The sequence below is a fragment of the Carya illinoinensis genome, chromosome 12 (assembly GCF_018687715.1).
Source record: "Carya illinoinensis cultivar Pawnee chromosome 12, C.illinoinensisPawnee_v1, whole genome shotgun sequence".
Taxonomy (NCBI): Eukaryota; Viridiplantae; Streptophyta; class Magnoliopsida; order Fagales; family Juglandaceae; genus Carya; species Carya illinoinensis.
The window spans coordinates 9099667-9107377 of NC_056763.1; positions in this window are offsets into that span (position 1 = coordinate 9099667).

Sequence of the window (7711 nt, forward strand, 5' to 3'; positions counted from 1 at the left end):
TCCCGCTCAACTACTCCACCAAGATGCTCAAATTTCACAAATCTTATTTTTTTATTTTTTATATATATTTTTTTAAACTGTGCACACATGCTACCCACCAACTAGTGAGAGACATAGTCCTCAATGAGTCGAACGAAAGAAAAGAAAGTGCACAGAACTAAGTAAGCAAAACAAACAATCAACATGAAATATAAAATCAAAGCAAAAAAACAAATAAAAATAAAGCAAGTAAAAAAAACTGTAAAGAATGAGAAGCAAATCAAAACACTTCCCTGGGGTCTTGCACAAGCAAGATCTCTTCATATGGATCAAAGACCTTCAGAAATAACTTTAGACGTTGTCCGTTGACAGTGAAGCTATTACCATTCTTCGGATTGACAATGTCTACCGCACCATGAGGATGAACGGTCTTTACAATGTATGGCCCACTCTATCAGGATTTCAACTTTCCAGGAAAAATATGCAAGCGAGAGTTGTAAAGAAGAACTTCCTGGGCAAGTGTGAAATGCTTTGGATGAATTTTCTGATCATGCAGAATTTTCATGCGTTCCTTTGCAAGCTGAGCGTTGTCATAAGCATTCCGACGAGTTTCATCCAATTCATTAATCTGCAATTTTCTCAACCCTGAAGCTTCATCAAGTGACATGTTAACATGTTTTATGGCTCAAAGAGCTCGATGCTGAATATCAACAGGTAAATGACAAGTTTTACCATAAACTAATCGATAAGGAGACATCCCTATATTTGTTTTAAAAGCTGTCCTATAAGCCCACAAAGTATCAAGAAGTTTAACCGACCAATCTTTCCTATTAGGCTTGATGGTTTTCTCTAAAATAATTTTTATCTCTCTGTTTTCCAATTCAGCTTGCCCATTTGTTTGAGGGTGATAAGGGGTAGAAACTCTGTGTGTGATACCATATTTCTTCATAACTGTAGAAAATGGTTTATTGCAAAAATGAGAACCTCCATCACTTATAATAACTTTTGGCATGCCAAAACGAGCAAACAGAGATTGCAAAAATTTCAGGATAACATGATGGTCATTTATTTTGCAAGCAATGGCCTCCACCCATTTTGAAACATAATCCACAGCTAAAAGAATATATGTGTTTCCAAAAGAAACCGGAAAAGGTCCCATGAAGTCTATTCCCCAACAATAAAAAATTTCTAAAGTCAGAATAGGGGAAAGAGGCATCATGTTTCTTTTGCTAATGGATCCCAATTTTTGACAAGACTCACAAGCCTTGCAAAAATTATAAGCATCTTTAAACATGGATGGCCAGTAAAACCCGTTTTGCAAAATTTTTGAAACTGTTTTCTTTGCTGAAAAATGACCACCACATGCACCCATATGACAAAATATCAAAACCGAAGAAAACTCATCATCAGGAATGCATCTTCGAATCAATTGGTCCGAACAATATTTAAAAAGATATAGATCATCAAAGTAAAAGTATCGTACCTCAGAGAGAAACCGGTGCTTATCTTGGGTGGACCATTCAGAAGGCATTCACTCAGTTACCAGATAATTGACTGTCAGCATACTAGGGAACTCTATCAACCACAAACAGCTGTTCATCCGGGAAACTATCATCAAGAGGAAGGCTAACATTTGAAAAAGGAGATGATGACGATCTAGAGAGGTGGTCAGCTACCACATTTTCAACTCCTTTCTTATCCTTAATGTTGATGTTGAACTCTTGAAGTAATAGAATCCAGCGAATCAAGCGTGGTTTTGCATCTTTCTTAGCCAACAAATACTTAAGAGCAGAGTGGTCAGTGAAAATAGTAATAGGAGAACCAAGAATATAATTTCGAAATTTATCAAGTGCAAAAACCACTGAAAGCAATTCTTTTTCAGCAGTGGTATAATTTTTCTGGACATCATTCAAGGTTCTACTAGCATAATAAATCACAAATGGCCTATTATCCACTCGCTGCCCCAAAACAACTCCTAAGGCATAGTCACTAGCATCTGTCATAATCTCAAAGGGAAGGTCCCACTGTGGAGGTTGCACAATAGGTGCAGTGGTAAGCGATCTCTTAAGGGTATCAAAAGATTTTTGGCACTCATCAGTCCAAACAAATTCAATATCATTTTGTAAAAGAGTGCACAAAGGTTTTGCAATAGAACTAAACCCTTGAATAAACCGCCTATAAAAGCCAGCATGACCAAGGAAAGAACGAATATCCCTAACCGTCCTAGGAATAGGAAGTTTAGATATTAATTCAATCTTTGCCTTGTCGACCTTTATACCCTCAGAAGAAACAATATGCCCCAATACAATGCCCTGAGTGACCATAAATTGGCATTTCTCCCAATTAAGTAAAAGATTTTTTTCCTCACATCTCTGGAGAATACGTGCCAAATTATGCAAACAACTTTCAAAGGATTTTCCAAAAACAGAGAAATCATCCATGAATATTTCACAAATATCATCAATCATGTTAGAAAAAATACTCATCATGCATCTCTGAAAAGTAGCTAGAGCATTACACAAACCAAAAGGCATTCTAGTAAAAGCAAAAGTGCCAAAAGAACAGGTGAAAGTGGTTTTCTCCTGATCCTCAGGCGCTACAGCAATTTGATAATAACCAGAATAGCCATCCAAGAACAATAATATGCATTACCAGCTACTCTTTCCAAAATTTGATCCAAGAATGGTAAAGGAAAATGATCCTTTCTACTGGCTGAATTAAGTTTTCTATAATCAATGCACATTCTCCAACCAGTAACCATTCTAGTTGGAATCAACTCATTTTTATCATTTTTTATGACAGTCAAACCAGATTTTTTTGGTACCACTTGAGTTGGACTTACCCACTTACTATATGAGATGGGATAAATGATACCCACTGCGAGTAGCTTAAGCACCTCCTCTTTCACAACTTTCTTCATGGTAGGATTGAGCCTACGCTGAGCATCGCGAACCGGTCTAGCATCATCTTCAAGATGGATTCTGTGGGAACATACAGCGGCATCAATGCCTTTGATGTCGGCTATTGTCCAACCAATTGCGCCTCGATGCTTCCTTAATACTTCAATCAACTGGGCTTCATCCTTCTGATTTAGCTTTGAGGAAATCACCACCGGAAAAGTGCCTTCTTCAGGACCAAGAAACACATACTTTAAATCTTGAGGAAGTGGTTTCAGCTCCAACAGGGGAACTTCTTCCTCTGAAGATTTAAGCATGTCTGGTGGTGGTAGCTTCAAACTGGGGTTTCCATCTTGCTTCCGAAAATTATACTTCAAGTGGTAAAGAAGAATCTGCAAAACAATCAAAAAAATCAAAGTCATCTTCATTGATATGATCAATTTTCTCATTAAGTAAAAATTCAGGTGTCTGAAAAATATAATCATCATCAGCTAAGGGAGAAGTTGAGAAAATAAAATCTGTTGGTGTCAAACTCTCCATAGCATTCAAATCACTTGTGTCATCAAAATGTGATGGCATCTTGCAAGCGTTGAAAACGTTCAACTCAAGTGCCATGTTTCCAAAGGTAAGCTTCAAAACTCCACTTCTGCAATTGATCAATGCATTTGATGTAGCTAGAAATGGTCTTCCTAGGATGACAGGAGCTTGGTAAATAGTGGAGACTGGCTACTGCATGTCAAGAACCACAAAATCCACTAGGTAGTAGAATTTGTCCACTTGAACCAACACGTCCTCTACAATACCCCTCGGTACCTTAACTAATCTGTCAGCCAACTGTAGCATGATGGAGGTCTTTTTCAGCTCACCCAATCCCAACTGTTCATATACTGAGAATGGTAGCAAGTTCACACTACTCCCCAAATCAAGTAAAGCTCTCCCAATGCGTGATTCACCAATCATAATAGAAATGTTAGGAGAACCGGGATCTCCAAACTTCTGAGGAGTCTCGCTCAATATCAATGCACTAACTTGCTCCGTTAGGAAAGCTTTCTTTTTCATATTCAGCTTCCTCTTCACTATGCACAAGTCCTTCAAAAATTTTGCATATGAAGGCACTTGTTGTATGGCATCTAAGAGTGGAATATTGATCTTCACTTGCTTGAAAATCTCTTGAATCTCCGTGTGATACTTGTTCTTTTGGCCAGCTGCCAATCTCTGAGGATAGGGAACCACAGGTTGGTATCCCTTACTAGTCTCAACATCTACACTCACAGGCTTCTTCAGCTCTAGTCTCACTACCTCTGATTCTTTCTCAACTTCATCAGTCTCTGTTGCATCTTCAGGTGTAGGAGCAACTACCTGTGTGTCTATAGGCATCTCTGGTTAGGGAACTTCCTTCCCACTTCTCAAAGTAAGAACTGCCTTTGCTGTCTCAATAACATCCCCTAAGACATTATGCACTTGCTGTTGTTGCTGCCTATATACTTGAGGATTAGGCTGAGGTTGTGCTGGAAATCACCCTTTCTCTAGGGTGCTCAAGGTTGTGCTCATCTTATTAATAGTGCCTCTCAACTCATTTATGGCCTGAGTGTTCTGATTATTTATGGTGGCCTGAATCTGCATGAATTGCTGAAGTGTATTGGCCATTTGAGCCATACTGTCATCTAGAGTCTTCTTTGCAGATGATGAAGGCTGAGAACTCTGTGCAGCTACATGAGGCTGAAATCCAGGAGGAGCTATATAAGGATAGCTCTGAGGATTATGATATGGCGGATACTGGTGCTATGGAGCACCCTGATTAAATGACTGCTGCTGAGGTGGTGGGGACCGACCAGGCTGATCATTTCTCCATGAGAAATTTGGGTGATTCCTCCACCCCGGATTATATGTGTTGGAGAAAGGCTGGTTCTGTGCTCTATTAACCCAGTTAGCTGATTGCATTTGTGTAGACCCACTTTCTTGAAATACTGGCATAATCGGGCAGTCTTGGGTCTTATGGTTTGAATCAGCACATATAGAACATGCCTCTACTACTTTCACAGCCTTCACTTTTTCCATTTCCATGACCTCTAGTCTTCTAGTCAATGCCGCTATTCGAGCTTGAACATCAGTGTCTTCCTTAAGCTCATATCTGCCCCCTCCAGAAATAGCCCTCAGTGGCTGTGCTGCTAACGGAACTCGATCAGTACGAGTGTTCCACTATTGTGCGCTCTCAGCAAGGTAGTCAAAAAATGATAGTGCTTCATCAGGTTCCTTGCTAAAGAACTCCCCATTGCACATTGTCTGAATAAACTGCTTGCATTTTGGAGTGAGACCAGTGTAAAAATAGCTCACCAACCTCCAAGATTCAAAACCATGATGTGGACAAATGTTCACCAAATCTTTAAATTTTTCCCAACTAGCCTGAAAAGTCTCATCAGGTCTCTGATTGAACTGGCTGATTTGCTCTTGCAAAAACTAAGTTCTCTGAAAAGGAAAAAATTTTTGTAAGAATTCACGCTGCATATTAGACCAACTAGAAATAGAATTAAGCCTCAAAGAATTAAACCAAATCTTCACTTTATCCTTTAAAGAGAAAGGAAATAAACGAAGTCTAATGAATTCATCAGTAATAGCCCTAGTGATAAAAGTAGTGCAAGCCAACTCAAAATCTGTCAAGTGCTGGTAAGGACTCTCAGAATCCATCCCGTGGAACTAAGGTATCACTGACATCATGCCATACTTAATAGAGAAATTAGATGCATTTTCAGGTAAAACAATGCATGAAGGTGTAGTGGTGCTAGTGGGCTGCAAATAATCCTTAAGAGTGCGTGGTGCAGGTGCAGCCATGTTTTCTGGTTCAATTTCAATTTCCTCACCTGACTCACTAATAGAAAAGACAGAAGAGCTATCTACCTCCAAACTGTGTATACTACTCTCAACACTCGATGTGACTATAAGCATCCTATTTGAACTGTCCCTCACCCATGACATGAAACATCAGTTTAAAGAGCATAACAAAGATAACGAGTTTAAATTTAAGCTAAAATACTTTCCCCGGCAACGGTGCCAAAAACTTGACTCACACAAAAATGAGTAGCACTAAAGCTATCCCAAGTGCAGGAGGATGTCGTGTAATAATTAGGAATAAATTCCTAGATCGTCTCCTTAGGGAAAGTTACTTAAAAATCAAACTCGTTCAAAAAGGTGAAAAACTTCACAAAGAGAAAATAAAATGATGGTATGTGCAATGGATGGAAAATGGTACTAGTCCTGGACTAGATTCATATTTTTAGATTTTTATTGTCGGATTGGAATGTAAAGGACTAATAGATTAAACTCAGAAATTAATAAAACTAAATTAAGAATTAAACTAAATTAGGAAGTAATTGACAAAACATGCACTGAAAATTGAAAAGCCCCAAAATCAATGTTCTAGGGTTCATAATTATATTCAAATCACAAATTCTCAAATTAAACCACCGTAATTGTAATCACTATTAAAATGAAAGCTTAACGAAACGATAAAAATAAATAACATGAATTAAATGAATAACAAATAAATTACTCAAACGTCTAAAATAATTCAGAAACTATGAAATAGCAAGTAGGGAATTGAAAATATCAAGCCAATTGAATGGAGATGAAGATTCGAAGCGGTGGAGGAGGCTGAGCTGCAGTGGCAATTGGATCCCTCAAGGAGTTCTTCAATCTGCTGCAGTGTGAGTGAATGATCTAGTGGAAATTGTGTAGCTGCATGAATGATCGATTGTATGAATCCTCCTCTCCGAATCTAAATGAAAATCAATGGAAAAAAATGAATTCTAAGTGTTTCTCTACTCAAAACCGAGTTTTCCAGCCAAAGGTCCGTCCTAAGATGTAAAAAAAACATATATATACTCTGACGGCGGAATAAACCCTGATTTGTAAAAATGCGATATTCGCTCGAGCTTAGTGTCGAGCAAACATCGAGCGTTCCACTCTGCTTGAATTCGCTCGAGCGGCCTGTCAAGTGAACATCGAGCGTTCGACTCTGCCTGAATTCGCTCGAGCGATCTCTTTTCCCGCAACTCGCTCGAGCCCACTGTCAAGCGGAGGTCGAGCGTTTGAATATGCCTGACTTCGCTCGAGCGGCGGCTTTTGCCGCCGCTCGAGCGATATGTACCATAATCCATATTAATCAACAGTTGATAAAATTAGAGCAGAAATTCATGCTTTTAATCAATTAAAATCACAACTTTGATTTATTCATTTTTTCATATAAAACCAATGATAAAGTAATGAAAGAATTAATATATATTGGTTCCAAAAGCATTAAAAATGCAATAATTCAGCTCAATCATCCTACATCTCTGTTAGTAAGGATTTTAAAGGAGAAGTATTTTAAGAAATGGGACCTATTGCAGGCTAGTTTAGGATCAGGGCCTTCCTTGATCTAGAGAAGCTTACGAGGGACTCTTGCTCTTCTTAAGGAGGGGTTGAGGTGAAAGGGTGGGAAATGTGAGGGATTTTAATATTTAGGGTGACAAGTAGATTCCACGATCCTCATCTTACTATCTCCAATCCCCAGTAAGGAATTTTGACTATAACTGAAAGGTGGCAGAGCTTATAGATGCTGAGAAAGGGTGTTGGAAGGTTGAGGTGATTAAAGACACGCTGAATGAAGAGGAAGCTGAGGTAGTCTGCAACATCCCCATTAGTTTGTCAGGACAAAGGGACAGGGTGAATTAGGGGCATACAAAGACTGGTATTTTTAATATGAAAAGTGCCTATCGCTTGGAGATGGAGAGAAGGGGTAAGGGTGTTGGGGAGTCCTCAGACAGATCAGGATGGAGGTATGGGTGGAAGTCAGTATG